Below are 18,952 nucleotides of genomic sequence, written 5' to 3'. Positions count from 1 at the left end.
AATTTGATCTCCTCGTAATTATCATACGAAACAATCATATTGGGCTTGCTCTTTTATTTCATAAGAATTGATTCTACAATTCAAAGTACATGTGTAGCATTTCTATGTAACCTGTTTCTTTAAGTGACATGTTATAATTAATGGCTGAATTCACACCTTTGATGATCATTAATCTGTTGATCATTCGATTTCGGATTAATTAGTGTACAGAGGATAATTACACACGGAGTTTGGTCTTTAACATTCAAATAAATGTCTCTATTTTTGATAGTATTATTAGAAAACATGCAGTTTTACCAAGCTTTTTATTACCATTGGTGATAGTAATGTCGTCCTGTGCAGAAAAAAAAAATTAGCAGTGACGTTAAATGTTATAAGTCAAAAGAATATGTTAAACATAAACGGATGCAATAATTTATAATCACTTTTATTGCTGTGTACCATATTTGTTTTTCGTTTATTCTTTTGTACTTGAATCAGGCCGTTAGTTTTCTCGATTGAATTTTTTGACATGTTGTTTTTTCGTTGACTTTTCAAGCTTGCTTTGCGGTATGCTTTTCACTTATTGTTGAAGGCCGTTTTGTGACCTTTACGTCATTTGGTCTCTGGTATCTCATTGTCAATCTTACAACATCCTTTTATTTCATATTGTCCTTTTGAATCAATTTTTGTATATGAAGAATTATTGGAATGTGTTTCCATATGTCAAAAAAAGTATGACAAAAATACTGAAGGTAAATTCAAAAAGGAAAAAGTCCATAAAAACTGACAAAATCAAACTTTTGACTTTTTCTACCAACGTAAAGAATGGACAACAATTGTCATATCCCTGACTTGGTACAAGCATTTTCCGACAAAAATGGTGGCTTAAACATGATTTAATAGCTAGCTAAACCTCCCACTTGTATTACAGATGATTAAAGTTCCGATATCTTGACAAAATTGGGTGAGCAACCCAAACAGACATAATTAGTTAATGTGACATTGATTGAGATCCAGCAACCAAAACGTTGTCAACATACATCACAGATATTCATACAAACATACAAATCAATCTAACAAAGACGTTAAAGAAAGTTACCGTTTAAACATACCCGGCTTTAGATCAAAATGTGAAATGTGTATTGATATTTTATTATTTTATCCAATTTTGTGGTCAAAATTTACAAAATTAAACAAAGAAATGAGTATTTTTGATTTTTTTCAAGGAGTTACTCTGAAGTGATGATCAGCAATCAAAATTTAATTTAAGCTACATTACAAGAATAGTTTGTAATGATTAAATTTGCAGTGCAATTTGAATGATCAAAACAGAAATACAGATCTTCATTGAAGGGTAATCATTGAAAATTCAAACTGTGAATACTTTGTGCTGTCAAAATGGTTAGTGGTATGGGGTTTGTTCATTTTTGAAGGCGGTATTGGGACCTATGGTCGTTTATTTCAAAGTTATTTGGTATTTGATGGAGAGTTGTCTCATAGGCAATCATACACATCCTCTTTGTATATGTCCTTTTGAATCAATTGTTTTAGATCAATTTGAGTTATTGGATATATGTACCTCGAAAACCTTTAAAACATCAATATTTAAATTTCAATATATATTTGGTAAAATAAGGGCAAAATTAATTAAAGTCACAAAATCAAACGTTAGGCTTTATCAACAATAGAAAACAATTGTCGAATTACTGTCTTGCTACAGATAATTTCCGAAGAAAATGGTGAGTTTAACCTTGGTTTGTAGCTCACTAAATCCCCCACCGTTACGGTTATTTGTTTTGGTGGGCGGCTTACCAACTGGCTAAACCCCCCACTTGTCTATGAGACTTAAATTGACGTTAATGTTTTATTTGTCTCTGTGATAGTTGCCTTTTAATTTAATGAGAAAGTTGCCCTTTAATTTAATGCCTTTCACGGAAGATTTGCTAATAGTGTTAATATACTGAGACATATTTAGTTATTATAAGGGCATTTGTTTTAACATAGATAAAACGAAAACTTTTTAATTATGAAAGTTCATTGATATATACATTGAAATTAAAGGAACAGAAAAAAAAACTCTTTCTCACCCTCACCGTTCCCTCTTTCACTATTCACACTCTATCTCTATTTTCTTTCTCTCCAATACATTCTGCCATTCCCTTTCATTCTTTCTCATTTTGATGATACACTCTACAACACCCTATTCACTCTCTTTTAGATTCACTCAATCTCACTATTAATCACATTTACACGCTCGCTCTCGCTTACATTGTCTTCAACTTTCTTTCTTTCCCGCGCTCTTTTCTTACTTTCGCACACTTTTCTCATTTTCGTTCTCTCTCTAACTCACCTTCACTCTCTTCCTATCATTCACATTCATTCATCCACTCACTTGATTTCGATGGCTCACTCAATCACTGTCGTTCTTTCATTCACTCTCACTCATACCTGTGCTCGCCTTAGCTTACTCTCTTACCCACTTTAGCTTGCTCTTTTGCCCACTTTAGCTTGCTCTTTTACCCACTTTAACTTGCTCTTTTATCCACTTAGGTTGCTCTTTTACTACCTAAGATTGCTCTTTTACCCACTTTCGGCTGCTCTTTTACCCACTTTAGCTTGCTCTTTTATCTACTCTAGCTTGCTCTTTTACGCAGTCTGACTTGCTGTCTCTCTCTCTCTCTCTCTCTCTCTCTCTCTCTCTCTCTCTCTCTCTCTCTGTGTTGTAATCTTTTAACATTTCGAAATTTTAGATATTAACATAATAAGGGTGTAAAGTTCAAAGAAAAGGCCTGTACCAAGTCAGGAATATGAGAGTCGTTTTCCATTCGTTTGATGTGTTTGAGCATTAGATTTTGCCATTTAAAAGGACTTTCCGTTTTCAATTAGTCTAGGGTAGCCAGTCAAGTATAAAGAAAAATAAACATACAGACACACTAACATCTAACTTGATATCATAAATTTTTTTTTATAAACTTAATATGGAAATGTGGAAGAAACCAACTGTCTCTCTATTTTATATAACATGCCATTCTGTCATTTTTTTAAAGCTCAAAAGCGGAATTGAGATTGCCTTTCTTTGATCATTAATTAAAAGAAATGTGTCGTCTACCTTTGCTCACCTTGTGAAGTCATAACGTCATTAATGCTTTTTTTTAATTTTCAAATGTTTTCTGTTACTTATGAATGAGTTAGCTAAAACAACATATCAGGCAGGACAAGATATTGTAAGAAAAGGAAAATTCTTTATAAATGTCATCACTCTGAAGCGCTTAAACAATGTTTTGGTAATATTTTATAAAAATTTTACGAGAAAATGAACATAGTTTTATAACATAACGAAAAAGGAAGAAACATAGTGATTTCATCTTACTGACAAAATAGACAGATGTTCAATGGGAGATTTACAAAGGTTAAAAATATCAATAAGCCCCCGTCGATACATGGAGTGATTCTATATTTTTGAATCCTTCGCAAACTATCTTAACTGCCAACAACCACTCTTTCGCCAGTTTACAAAGAAAAATAAACACAAAGTAGTCCAAACAGACTGATAATTGATTGTCATTGTCATAAAAATTAGTAGCTGAAAAAAAAAAACCGGCATAAGGATGACGTCATTGTTGACTTCTTCACCCATTTATCATAACCCCCTTTTGGCACCTGACCTTAACATTTACAGAACATCTGATTTGTTCAGGTTGGGATATCGCTTACGTTTTCAAACATGGCTTTTAAACGTTTGATGTTATAACTGTTTACTTACAGTCAACATGTAAAACTCTCTTTGGCTTGTACTACTGTACCAATTTACCAATGATTTTATTAACACGACTGGTGCCACATGTGGAGAAGGATCTGATTACCCTTCCGGATCAGTTGAGATCACCCCCAGTTTTAGGTGGGGTTCGTGTTGCTCAGTCTTGAGTTTTCTGTGTTGTGTTTTGTGTCTGTTGTTTGTTTGTTGGTCTTTATCTTTTTTAGCCATGACGTTGTAGGTTTATTTTCTACTTATGAGTTTGAATGTCCTTCTGGTATCTTACGCCCCTCTTTTATCGTTCCATTTTTTTATTTTGCTTTGTATTTTGTTTTGATTCACAGTGATATCATTTTGTTATCATCTATCGGTAGATCAAGGAAAAACAAGAAAACTACAAACTGTAAATACTGCATGCTGTCAAATTGTGTACCTCGTGCTGTCAAATTGTGTACCTCGTGCTGGCAAATTAATTGTACACTTCCTAGTATTTTTCACCAATCTTGATCTGAAACGGCCATTATAAACAGAATAGACTGAACAATAAATTTGAAGCAATTTTCAGTCTTTCAATCAATTGTCAGTCTTAGTCACTGCGGTAACGTCAGTACTGGTTAGACAATTCGATTGAAGTCAATTACGATATGTTCAATATATGATCAGACTGTTCAGTATTTGGTTTTAAATGTACACATCAACAACATGCTGAATTGTTCGAACAACAACTAAACCGTTCTGATACAAAATTTCTGAACAGTACTAAATTCACCACAGTGGAAAAGTCTGCAAATTGACTGAAAGACTGAGCATAACTCAATAGTTTGTTGTTCAGACGTTTCAGTGGATGCTAAGATCGAAATGACCGTGTAAGAGCACTTGAGATCATACCCAGATTTTTGTGGGGTTCGTTTTGTTCAGTCGTGTATTTTATTATTTTTTTTTTTTGGTACAGTTTGTGTTTTCGTCGTTTTTTTTTTTTGGCATTGTAAGTTCAAAATGTATAATTGTGCACAAATATAACATTCGTTTCCTTTTCTCGTTATGTTATTTCGTGATATGATTTGGTTTAAATGCACTAGAAATTAACAATTAACCGTGTAATTTGCTATCATTCTTACCAAAAGTTATTTAGAGATTTCTCGAATTACCAGACACGCAGAGATGAAAGACCTACCATTAATAACTCAGGATGAAAGTATCTTTAAAATAGGATGGATAGGTCGGCGGTTTTTTTTTGCCATGTTTTAAATTCTTCAGAATTGCCTGATTCTTACAAAGACTGTCACTTAAGACGTAAACAAAGCTGAGGCTTACATAAAAAAAACCTTTAAAACTTAACAGGTAAAATCAGAATGCCATCAATTAAACGAAAAAAAAATGATATTTTATTATTAAAATTACTAATAATTGAAGATATTGACTTTTAAAACTTAACTAAAAACAGCTGGTCATTGACATTTTACTAAATGCTATTATAGTTTATGGTTGTGCTTTATCATTGCTTACGACATTGCCGTCTGGTGGTACCAAATCTGAAAGATCATGACAATGAAAAAATAAAAATACAATAGACAATAAAATTGACAACTATCGATTTAAACGACAAACATACAAATGATAGGCGTCTAAAGGCAACTCGTTCTCTGAGTCGGGTGACAGCAGAGGAGAATCGATTGTTTGAAATTAAAATAAAAGCACTTTTTATAAAAAAAAAAAAAAAATAGATGTGGTATGATTGCCAATGAGACAACTCTTCACAAGAGACCAAATGACACAGAAATTAACAACTAAATTATGCATCCGGTGTAAATGTCCTGTTATCAGTATTTGTGTTAAGGATGTTCGCTACTCTGTTTCAAAATAACAAGATTTTTAAAAGACTGTTATAAATTGATAGTATATAAATAAAGGAACTCAAAAAGCAGATAAAAATGAAGGGTCCGTGTGCTTGTTTTCGAGATATAAGCGGGAAATGATTCTCTCTAGATTTTTTTATACATTTAACATTGGCACCTTTTTCTATCTAAAAGTATGAAAAAATTACAAGGAGTTAATAATATTTTCAAAGATGGCTTTTTTAACTATATTTAATCAAATTATGAAAAGAAAAGTAGGGGTTAGTGGGCAAAATTTTTAATGGCACTACATGGATAAAACCAGAGGATTCCGAAGATATGGCAAAAATTCAAAAACAAGAGGAGCGAACATCCTTAAACCCATCTTCTAAATTCGATTAGAACATCGGTAAACTTAAATTCCTAATAACTGAACATAGAATTGATAACGGAAACGGGTATTGTGTTAAAGAGACAACAACCCGACCAAAAAGCGGAAAACAACCAAAGGCAACCAATGAGTTATCAACGCGTTGTAAAATTTGAATTGTGATCGAGCAACCTAATGTAGGACACACCATTGTCAATTTTTTTTCATAGTTGTATTAAACTAAACTGAGGTTAACAGTAACGATTTGTATGCAATAGTTTCCACAATTGATTACCATTTCAAGTACACCACATCAATATATAGCATACCCACACGGATTCACATGTGTTATAGTTCGTAAAAATTTATTCTTTATCCGATCATCCATCAAAAATCAAAAACAATTTTGTTGAGTTATTTTTTTCCTTCGACAAAATACCATTTTCCTCCAGATTTATTTCCACATAGATGCATTAAGTAGAAAAATTACACATTGGGAAAATTTGCTTAACGTGTTAAACCCGATGCTGTACTCTCTGCACGATAACTGTTTGAGATTCTGTAGGTTGTCAGTTGCAAAACTATATTTCGACCCCTATCCAACATTTCCTTGTGTACAGTGGCAGTCCTCTCCCTTTTTGTTTATCATGGTCGCCCTAACTTGCAAAAACCACTGAACTACAGACTCCTTACTTTTGACAGGCACATAATGTGGCGAGGTTAAACATGTTTGTGAGCGTTCAACCCTCCCCCTATCTGGGACAGTATTGTAACAGTAAAACATAAGAACAAACTAGTATATAAATCAGTTGAAAAAGGCTTAACTCATCAGATGGATAGAAATAGAAATATATCTAACAAAAACACAGAGTGGACATGAACGTGCACTTATATATACATTTCTCAACTTATTCGTTATTCAAGAGCTTGCAGTTGCTACTCAGACTTTGTAAAACGTCACCAGTGTCTAAGCAGAAAGTTAATGAACCAGGGGTAAGTCAAAGAACGTCTCGTCCGTTTTCTAAAAAAGTTCATCGGAAGGTAACAAGACCTTGTTGATAAATATTCCGTATCAACTTCACAAATAATACACAATGGTCTTGAAGTATAGATTCTAGGTACTGACGTTTTTTATCATCTTAATAAGGTGTTATAGTATTCTTTTATTTGTCTTTGTGACTATTACTTTTACTGTTTTATCTATTTTTGGTACTATCCATTTGACGTGGCTTGGTAATTATACATCCCGGCATTGTGTTATTGCGCTATGGTAAATGTTTGTATTCTTGTCTTTCAGTTTTGCTAATGTGCTTGTCTATATGCCTTTTTGTTTTTCTTTGTTGACATATTTGTTTTTTTTTTTTATAGTGATTAAGATTATAACACAATGTTGACTGCTGTACCCCTATTTGTGACATTTTTGCCTATTATGTCTGTTTGTTTTGTTCACACATCGTTGTCAATATAATGGAATTTTATGCGACTGTATACAAGTGAGAGGTTTAGCTAGCTATAAAACTAGGTTTAATCCACCATTTTCTACACGAGAAAATGCCTGTACCAAGTCAGGAATATGACAGTTGTTATACATTCGTTTGATGTGTTTGAGCTTTTGATTTTGCCATTTGATTAGGCACTTTCCGTTTTGAATTTTCCTCGGAGTTCGGTATTTTTGTTATTTTACTTTTTTTTTATACATCCCAACAACAAAAAGACACTAAGTACAGATCTGAGATCTGACTCAATAATTTACTAATAATATATAGATTGCGCTCTTTGAAGTCCAAAACGTCACTACAGACACGAGCATTGTTTATTTGTTTTCGTCCAAAGCCTTTTCCAGTGGCAGTCAAGATCCCCTCTCCGTCTTTTCATCCTGACGACGTTCCTTGCAGGATCTGCCTTTTGTATTTATTGTTTAATTGTTATCATCAAGTGCATACATGAAATATTTGCAACGTATTTAAATGTAAAGAAAACAATAATCAAAGAATCATGAATCGTAATACCAATATACAACACAACGAAATATTGGATTCTTTAACTAAGGGGAGGGGTTATGCTTTTTTTAATTCTACAAATTTATTTCGAACCATATGCAAGCATCAAATTATTTGTTACCTTGTTTTTTTTTTGGTCATTCAAAGTGAATTTTGTTTAAGAACTTAACATTAAATTAAACGGCAAATACTCTCAAACAAATTTTTTTCCCTCTCCCTGATCAAAATTTTTTTCTTCTTCAAAGTTTAGAAAAAACAAAAGGTCAGAAATAAACAGTTAATTTTATATGCGTGATAAACGAAATACTAATGAAACTTTTCTTCAAATTTAAAAAAAAAAAACGTAGGTCAGAAGAAATCAATACCTTTATAAGCGTGATATACAAAGTACTAATATAGAAATAAGGAGATAGTGTATGATTTCCAATTGCAATGAGACAAATATCCAGCAGAGTCAACATGCATGCATGCATGGAACTATCAGTGACCACACATCCTTTAACAATGAACAAATCTCATACTGTGTAATCTGCATTAAAAAGGCACAAACAGTACAAAATGGGAAACAAATTCAAATCAAATTTAAATGGATTAAAGCAATTATTAAGATAGATAGATAGATAATTTATTCTCTAAAAACTAAATACAAGTTTACAGAGAAAGTACAATAACATTATGAATACAAATACAATAGTTGAGAGTAAACAGATGCAAAATTAAGAAAGCAAGCTATTTACTTAATCTCCATAACTTAAATATGACACCTCTGCATTATGTGTGAAATGTCACTTGGAACAAAGTGACGGAAAGATAACGATTATTATCCAACATATTGTACACAAATGTCGGTTGGGGAATACACGATTGTCTTCAGACCTTCTACATTATACTGCTGCATTTATAATTCCCTTTTTTTCATAAAAAAGTGTGTGTGGGGGAGGGGTGTAATAGGGGATGGGATTGGCTTTTTGCAAACAATTAAATGACAAATGTTTATGAAAGGCAATTACAAATTTACATTTTATGACTCAATTCAGACTGCCATTATGTTACAGTTCAAAAAATATTCAGAATTGTAATATTTGAAAGTTATGCATCAATATTACATAACTTCAATCGTCTAGAAAGGTTCCATTTTGCTACTGTAGCTTGCTAGGCAGATGATTAGATGAAATATTTAACATCATTTAAATTATAAGAAAACAATAAGTCAGACTTTCATAAAACATCTTAACCCAAATTGATTTTTCATCATATCTTTTAGTTTAATCCTTGATATAAAGCTAATGATATGTTAAAGTCAATTTGTTAGATTAACATTTAGCTAAAAATCAAATGTGCAATACTCTTTAAATTTGTGAAGTTTTTGATATTGATCCAAAGTCAAAGATTCTTTGATAACGTACCCAGTCTTGTTACTGTGTGTGATATATACATGTATGTGAGGTTGCAGTATATCCACATACATGTAGCCACGTGGGATTTGAAAATAGTAATGCATCCCTAAAATTATATTACCACGCTTATAATACATCCAATTATGAAATCTATTGAAATGTAAAAGTATATATCGCAGAGAACAAGGTGAAGTTCTCTATAAATATTTGGATTTTGCAGATGAATAACTGACTCAGAGATGACTTGGCCATTGCGACCCCCTACACACACTGAAATACATATTATATCGGTGGTAGCTGGAGGGGTCCCAAACTTCACTTCTACATGTATCAAACTTGCCAAAGCTGTTGGAGCTTCAAAGATGGATATTTTGCGTGATGTCCTTTTTTGTCTTTTGCTTTTTTTCTTCAAAGTTAGTACGAAGGTTCAAAGGCTCTTGTGGTGGATGGGTTTGGCAGGATACTTTACATGTAATGGTTGGTACTGGTGAGCCCTAGAATAAATCACTTTTCAAAACATCCTAATATATGATAAGATTAAGAAAATTAGAATAAATATATGAAATAAGTATCTAAATTAGTTCGATTTTTGAAAGATGGAATTCAAACCACGGTGATAAATGTATAACATATTTGACAAATCAATATCTACTCTCCATGAAATTGTGTAACACAGCTATTGGTCTATCTTTTTAATATACAAAATATATGAAAAGGGTAGTTCAAATTCGCCCACCGGAAAACAGTTTTAGAATTTCGAGTGGCATATGCGCCTGTTGGCACCAACTAGAATCCATACCCGAACAAGTCATTATCAAACTTAACCTATCATACAATGCAAACTTGTGTCCACACTTGTATCTTGTAAATAAATTAACAGCAAAGTCGGTAATTTCTTTTGCAAATAAGAGCTTGAACTGTCTCGATCATAACACTGAATCACACAGTTGTTTATTAAGCATATGAAAACACCTTACATGTGTCAAGTATGGCATGTATTCCAATCACAACATAACTAACTGTGCATAATATATAAAGAAATTGAACCAATCTATCCATGAGGAACAGCACAAGGAGAATTTACAAACACATAGTCTAAAATTTCATAATATTAAAACTGAAAGAGATCAGATGAACAAAAAGTACGTTAAACAATATCACGAGAAGACAATATATCTTGAACAATAACCTTATTTACAGATAAAGAATGAAATACGAAATAACGTACATTGACAGAAATCGTGAATCAAATGATATAAAAAGGCTAGGAAGATATAATTAAAATCTGAAAACGAAAAAATGTTTAGAAAAAATCGGAATTCTAAGAGAAAAGAAAGGTTCTTTGACAATAAACTAGATCACTATTTTTTTGCCCAGACACCGATGACGTTTTACAAAGTCTGAGTAACATGCAAACTTAGGAATATCGTATGAATTAAGAAACGTAAACTCCATACACGGGTGAATTTGGAATCTTATTGCTAAGGTAATGAAAAAAATAAAATAGTTTGCTGCTCTTTCTACGCCGTGTTTATTTCGTGCACATTTGGTAGAATGCAACGTAAAATGTATATCTACATGTTTCGCTCATCGTGAAATGGCCATTTTATTTCATTTCCTGTTCGTGTTCGAGCGATTACCCCCTTAACGATCTCTTTCAAAATGCCAATAAAATAAAAAGCAACACGTTCACTGCTGCAAATTTATTATTGACATTATTTAAGGGATCTTGATTTTACCAATTTGATATACGAGAATTTGGATCCTATATTATTCAAATACTAATAATTGAAGACCATGACATTTTGAAATGTACTTTAAAAGTGATCATTGGCATATTTCTCAATTCTATTATAGTTCATTGTTGTGTTTTATGATTGATTATGTCATTGCCGTCTGGTGAGGCAATATCTGAAAGGTTATCGCTAAAAAAATACACAAGCAACAATAAAACTGACAATTATCGATTAAAACGATAAACATGTGAATGCCAAGTGTACTATTCGTGAGCCTGTTTTTATATATATCATGACAGGCGTCCAGACACAATAGTTCTGAGTCGGCAGACAGCAGAACACTAACGATAGTTCGTTCTAGGTCGAGAAGAAACAACAACAAAAAAAAAGTATGATGTTTGGTGTTTACCATTACATTTAGCACTATTACATGTATCTATTTCGTGGCGTCCATTTCTCATAGGTGGAGGAGACCGGATTTCCCTGAAAAAAAAACCGACCTTATGAAACAAAACTGGCAATACTACGCTAGTTAATTAAGATTGGAGTCGAACACACCTGCCACGTGCTTGGTTTGAACTTACAACCTCAGTGTTGACAACCTTGTGATACAGTAGATAAACTATTAAGACGACTTGACAACCGAGACCAACAGCAGAGACCAAGATTGAAAAATAACATAGTACATGTACATCATTTAAGATACGAAATGGGGTGGGACTTTTGATTTTTCTGTGAAACATGAATGCATCTTAGAACTCGTTAAAAAATGATATACGAAGCATTTAGACTTACTGAGAAACAATAAAGTAAAAGTTCTTAAAGCAATGTTTTCAATTTATTGTATACACTATAACTGTTTCCTTTTCTAAGAATAATAAATTGACATACGGTCTCCTGATTATCTCTTGGGCAGAAATAAATTAGTCTACATATTTTGAAAAACTAGAACTTTAAAAATCAATTATATAAAAAAAGGCAAAGAAGATATAATTAAATTTTGAAAACGAAACAATGTTTAGAAAATGCATGAATTGCAAGAGAATAATTGGCGAAAAAGAAGGTTCTTTGACAAAATACTACCTAATAACTTTTTTGCCCACACACCAATGACGCTTTATTAAAAGTCGGAGTTACAGCTACAAGCTTTTATATATCGTATGAATTGAGGAATGTATACTCCATACGTGAATGAAATTGGAATCTTGCAGCATAGGTAAGTAAAATATTGAAATCGTTTGCTTCTCTTTTTACGCCATGTTTTTGTGCAAATTGTTGGAATGCAACGTCAAATATGTATCTATATGTTTCGCTCATTGTGTAATGGTCATTTTATCTCCCGTCCGTTCGTGCGATCACCCCCTTTACGATCTTCTTCAAAATGTCAATACAAAAATAAAAAATACACAGCAACACGTTCACTCCTACAAATCTTATTCCAATTTGAAGTTGACAGAATTTAAAGGACCTCTGATTTTACCAATTTGATATACAAAACATTGAATCCTATATTTTTCAAATACTAATAATTGTAGACCTTGACGTTTGAAATGTACTACAAAACTGATCATTGACATTTCTAAAAATCCTATATTATTCAAATACTAATAATTGAAGACCTTGACGTTTGAGGTGTACTATAAAACTGATCATTGACATTTTTTATAAAATTTTGTTATAGTTTATAGTTGTGTTTTACGATTGTTTAAGCCATTGCTGTCTGGTGAGCCAATATACGAAAGGTAATTACTAAGCAAAAAATAAAATAAACAAATAGGAATAAAACTGACAGTTTTCGATTTAAAATTTAAACATGCTATTGTCAAGTGTACTCTTCACGAGTCTGTTTTTATATTAATCAGGACAAACACCCAGAGACAACAGTTCTGAGTCGGCAGACAGCAGAGCACTAAACACATTTCTTTCTAGGTCAAAAAGCAGCAAAATAAAAATATTGATTGATCGTTTTTTTTGGTATTTACCACCACATATTGCACTATCAGGTATTTCGTGGTGTCCCTTTCTTTTATAGGGGGAAAAGACCGGTGTTTCCGAAAACAACACCGACCTTAGGTAAGAAAACTGGCGATCATACTCTAGTTAGTTAAGATTTGAGTCGAACGAACCTGCCACGTGTTTGGTTTGAACTTACAAACTCAGTGTTGACAAGCTAGTTATACAGTAGATGAACTACTAAGACGACTTGACCTCCGAGACCCACAGCAGAGACCAAGATTGAAAAATAACATAGTACATGTACATCCTTTAAGATACAAAATGGGTTGGGATTTTTTATTTTTTGTGAAACATGTATGCATTTTAGAACTCGTTAAAACAATGACATACGAAACATTTATACTTACTGAGAAACAATAAATTAAAAATGCTTAATGCAATGTTTTCAATTTATTGTATACATTATAACTTTTTAAGAATATTGAATTGATATAGGGTCATTAAATTATCTTTTTGGCAGAAATAAATAAGTCTCCATATTTTCAGAATAACTAGAACTTTAAAAATCAAATATCTGAAAAAAGGAAAAAACATATATTTAAATCTTTAAACGAAACAATGTTTAGAAATCCAATTTGATATTGACATAATTTAAAGGACCTTTCATTTTACCAATTTGGTATACGATAAATTAGATCCTATATTATTCAAATACTAATAATTGTAGACCTTGACGTTTGAAATGTACTATAAAACTGATCATTAACATTTTTTGAAAATTTTATTATAGTTGTGTTTTACAATTGCTTATACCATTGACGTATGGTGAGGCAAGATATGAAAGTTCATCACAAAGAAAAAATAAAATAAACAAATATGAACAAAACTGACAATTTTCGATTTAAAATTTAAACATGCGAATGCCAAGTGTACTATTCACGAGTCTTATATTTACATGACAGACGCCCAGAGACAACAGTTATGAGTCGGCAGATAACAGAGCTCTAAATGCAGTTCGTTCTAGTTCGAAAAGCAACAAAAACAAATTGGTTGATTGATCTTTTGTGTTAACCACCACATATTGCACTATCAGCTATTTCGTGGCGTCCATTTTTTCATAGTCGGAGGACTGGAGTCGAACGCACCTCCCATGTGTTAAGGTTTGAACTCACAAACTCAGTGTTGACAAGCTAGTTATACAGTAGATGAACTACTAAGACGACTTGACCTCCGAGACCCACAGCAGAGACCAAGATTGAAAAATAACATAGTACATGTACATCCTTTAAGATACAAAATGGGTTGGGATTTTTTATTTTTTGTGAAACATGTATGCATTTTAGAACTCGTTAAAACAATGACATACGAAACATTTATACTTACTGAGAAACAATAAATTAAAAATGCTTAATGCAATGTTTTCAATTTATTGTATACATTATAACTTTTTAAGAATATTGAATTGATATAGGGTCATTAAATTATCTTTTTGGCAGAAATAAATAAGTCTCCATATTTTCAGAATAACTAGAACTTTAAAAATCAAATATCTGAAAAAAGGAAAAAACATATATTTAAATCTTTAAACGAAACAATGTTTAGAAATCCAATTTGATATTGACATAATTTAAAGGACCTTTCATTTTACCAATTTGGTATACGATAAATTAGATCCTATATTATTCAAATACTAATAATTGTAGACCTTGACGTTTGAAATGTACTATAAAACTGATCATTAACATTTTTTGAAAATTTTATTATAGTTGTGTTTTACAATTGCTTATACCATTGACGTATGGTGAGGCAAGATATGAAAGTTCATCACAAAGAAAAAATAAAATAAACAAATATGAACAAAACTGACAATTTTCGATTTAAAATTTAAACATGCGAATGCCAAGTGTACTATTCACGAGTCTTATATTTACATGACAGACGCCCAGAGACAACAGTTATGAGTCGGCAGATAACAGAGCTCTAAATGCAGTTCGTTCTAGTTCGAAAAGCAACAAAAACAAATTGGTTGATTGATCTTTTGTGTTAACCACCACATATTGCACTATCAGCTATTTCGTGGCGTCCATTTTTTCATAGTCGGAGGACTGGAGTCGAACGCACCTCCCATGTGTTAAGGTTTGAACTCACAACCTCAGTGTTGACAAGCTAGTGATACAGTAGATGAACTACTAAGACTACTTGACCATCGAGATTAACAGCAGAGACCAAGATTGAAAACTAGCATAGTACATATACTTCCTCTAAGATACGAAATGGGGTGGGACTTTTGATTTTTCTGTGAAATATGAATGCATTTCAGAATTTGTTAAAAAATGACCTACTTAACATTTATACTTTCTGAGAAACAATAAATTAAGAATTCTTAATACAATGTTTTCAATTTATTGTATACACTACAACGGTTTCCTTTTTTAAGACTAATAAATTGATATGGGGTCGGCGGATTATCTTTTTGGCAGAAATAAATTACTCCATATTTCGAGTATAATTAGAAGACAGACGCCCAGAGACAACAGCTCTAAGTCGGCAGACAGCAGAGCACTAAATACAGTTCGTTCTAGGTCGAAAAGCAACAAAAAAAAAAAAGATTGATTGATTGAGTTTTGGTATTTACCACCGCATATTGCACTATCAGCTAGTTCGTAGCGCATTTTGATAAAGGTGGAGGAGACCGGAGTTCCCAGAAAAAACACCGACCTTAGGTAAGAAAACTGGCAATCCTACGCTAGTTAATTAAGAATGGAGTCGATTGCACCAGCCACGTGTTTGGTTTGAACTCACAATCTCAGTGTTGACAAGCTAGTGATACAGTAAATGAACTACTCAGACAACTTGACTACCAAGACCCACAGCAGAGACCAAGATTGAAAAATAACATAGTACATGTACGTCCTTTAAGATACGAAATGGGTTTGGATTCTTGATTTTCTGTGAAACATGTATACATTTAAGAACTCGTTGAAAAAATGACATACGAAACTTGATATGGGGTCACCGGATTATCTTGTTGGCAGAAATTAATTAAGATACTTACTGAGAAACAATAAATTAAAAGTTCTTAATGCAATGTTTTCAATTAATTGTATACACTACAACTGTTTCCTTTTTTAGGATTATAATTGATATGGGGTCACCGGATTATCTTTTTTGGCAGAAATAAATTAGTTTCCATATTTCGAAAATAACGAGAACTTTAAAAATCAATTACATAAAAAAGGCAAAGACGATATAATTAAAATCTGTGAACGAAACAATGTTTCGAAAAATGAATTGCAAGAGAATTATTTTCGTAAAAGAAGATTCTTTGACAAAATACTGCCAAATCACTTTTTTGCCTAGACACCAATGACGTTTTATTAAACGTCGGAATTACAGCTACATGCTTTAGAATATCGTACGAATTGAGGAATGTATACTCCATACGCGGGTGAAGTTGGAATTTTGCTGCTAAGGTGAGTAAAATATGAGTGTCGATTCACATGCCGGGTATTGCATGCAAAGCAGGAGACGCTTACCCTGTCGACGGAGCCGGTCTCGATCCTTTTCGAGGTAATACGATTCCATCAGTTTTTGTTTGCACGTGTTTGTTTGCACGAGATTTTCCTGCTCAATTCATTTGAATTGTTTCATTAGTAAAGTACTATTGCATTCATTCATATCATTAAACAATATATATTTTCAGAAACACAATAAATATTTTTCATATGTTATTGATATTTTGCTGTTTCGAAATTTGGGTACAGTTTCTTTCTATAACTTGTTAAATTACAGGTCCAAATACATATTTTCTCAGATTCTCGTCGAATCTACATGCGCTGAACAAAAGATGTTCTAGGTCAAGGTCGGATCGTCTTGGAATTTCAATATATGTTGTTCTAGCGTCGGTAACATCTTTTACGTGGAAACCTGAGTATCCCAGACCTTAAAAAAAAGACAAAATACAAAATTAAATATGAAACCGTAGAACGAAACGAACAAAAAATCCTTTGACAATACGGTATATACAACCTACAACTGATATCGGAAAACATGGAGAGGTCTACTTGCAAGTTAAAATCGATCCTAGGCTCCATAGTTGAGCAAAGAACTCTCTCGGATTGTAATAACAAAGCTGGAATTCTGGATGTTCTTGAAAGAATGACAATCATTATACAATATTTATTTTCATCAATTATAACTGAAATTGAAGAGCGGAATAGTTGCTACATCTTGAAGAATTTATATTTTTTCTACAGTATGTCATACAGATCCCTAAAGATGGCTAAACGTGTCAAACTTAGTTTTTTACTATTTTTATTGTCCTAAAACAGTCATGTTTTTTTCTCTGACAGTTTATGACGTCTTTACACTAAATCCGTTTGATGTGAAATGATTGATATTTGGTTTGAATACATGACTTTCTGTTTTAATTGTAAATGGCTTTGAACAATCTCAGTACTCTGAAATCAGTACTGTGGGTCTTAAAGGATTTTTACAGTTGTTATTGTATGATTTATATTATCATAATCAGGTAAGATTTTTTTATTTGGTTTCTACAGTTTGTTCTTCTCTTGTGCTGTTATATCACTATCTCAGGTTTTGGGAATGTTTGGTGCCAGCAAACATGTTGAATACTGCAATTTCCTGTATTTGTATTTCCAAAGTCAGGAGCCTGCAGTTCAGGGAATGTCGTCTGTTGATGCATATCAAAGTCAGGAGCCTGCAGTTCACGGGATGTCGTGTGTTGCTGCATATCAAAGTCAGGATCCTGCAGTTCAGGGGATGTCGTGTGTTGATGGATATCAAAGTCAGGAGCCTGCAGTTTAGGGGATGTCGTGTGTTGATGAATATCAAAGTCAGGAGCCTGCAGTTCAGGGATGTCGTGTGTTGATGCATATTAAGGTTAGGAGCCTGCAGTTCTGGGGATATCGTTTGTTGATGCATATCAAAGTCAGGAACCTGCAGTTCAGGGGATGTCGTGTGTTGATGCATATCAAAGTTAGGAGCCTGCAGTTCAGGGGATGTCGTGTGTTGATGTATATCAAAGTCAGGAGCCTGCAGTTCAGGGAATGTCATGTGTTGATGGATATCAAAGTCAGGAGCCTGCAGTTCAGGGAATGTCATGTGTTGATGTATATCAAAGTCAGGAGCCTGCAATTCAGGGAATGCCATGTGTTGATAGATATCAAAGTCAGGAGCCTGCAGTTCAGGGAATGTCGTGTGTTGAATGTCATGTGATCAAATTTGTTTTTCGATTTCTATTTTGTCCTCAACATCCATTATCACATAAATATGGAGGTACAATTCACTTAAGGGAGTTAACTGTTTAGAAATCAGTTTAGTGTTTTAATGACATACTATTAGTAGAGAGAAACCAAGCGTCTCAATTATCAAATAAGTGCTTCTTAAACTGCAATATATTCAATAAAATTATTCCTGTAAATTGTGTGGTTCAAAATTTTAAGAAATTAAAAGAGCTAAATCCATTTAAGTCAAAGTGGTAGGTACCCCCTTACGTGGAAAATGCGTAATGAAGGATGAATCAACCTTTAACATTTATGACTATCGATAGGTGTAAAATGCAGTAAAACCTACTATAAAGGTCATCTTTATTAAAAGAAATGATTTCTTGTCAGCTCCCCGTCATTTGTTCACATGTGGTTATACCAATGAACCTCAATTCAAAGGTCACTTCTCATATAAGATATTTGTCTTGTCCTAAGGACAACCTTTACATACAGGCTTGACTAGAACAGTACAATCTCACTCAACATACCTCCAATAATTGATGTTCCTGGTGGAATCGGAAGGGCAGCTTTTATGTTTTGAAAACTTGGATCATCAATGTTAATCCGACATTCAGGATTTGGTCTCCCAGAAAAAATCAGCAAAGTTATTAAAAGAAATTCCATTTTTCTGCAA

General features: G+C 32.9%; 1 long non-coding RNA gene across 1 annotated transcript in view; it reads right to left on the bottom strand.

Moving 5' to 3' along the window:
* Window positions 1–18,952, bottom strand: part of LOC127721319 (uncharacterized) — a 44,006-nt gene that overhangs the window by 20,707 nt on the left and 4,347 nt on the right. Inside the window, exon 2 of the long non-coding RNA XR_007991140.1 lies at window positions 18,807–18,946. This is a non-coding gene — a long non-coding RNA (uncharacterized LOC127721319). The remainder of the gene's footprint in view (window positions 1–18,806; window positions 18,947–18,952) is intronic.

Source organism: Mytilus californianus, unplaced genomic scaffold (genome assembly GCF_021869535.1).
Source record: "Mytilus californianus isolate M0D057914Y unplaced genomic scaffold, xbMytCali1.0.p SCAF_12, whole genome shotgun sequence".
NCBI lineage: Eukaryota > Metazoa > Mollusca > Bivalvia > Mytilida > Mytilidae > Mytilus > Mytilus californianus.
This window is presented reverse-complemented; position numbering and strand designations above follow the sequence as displayed.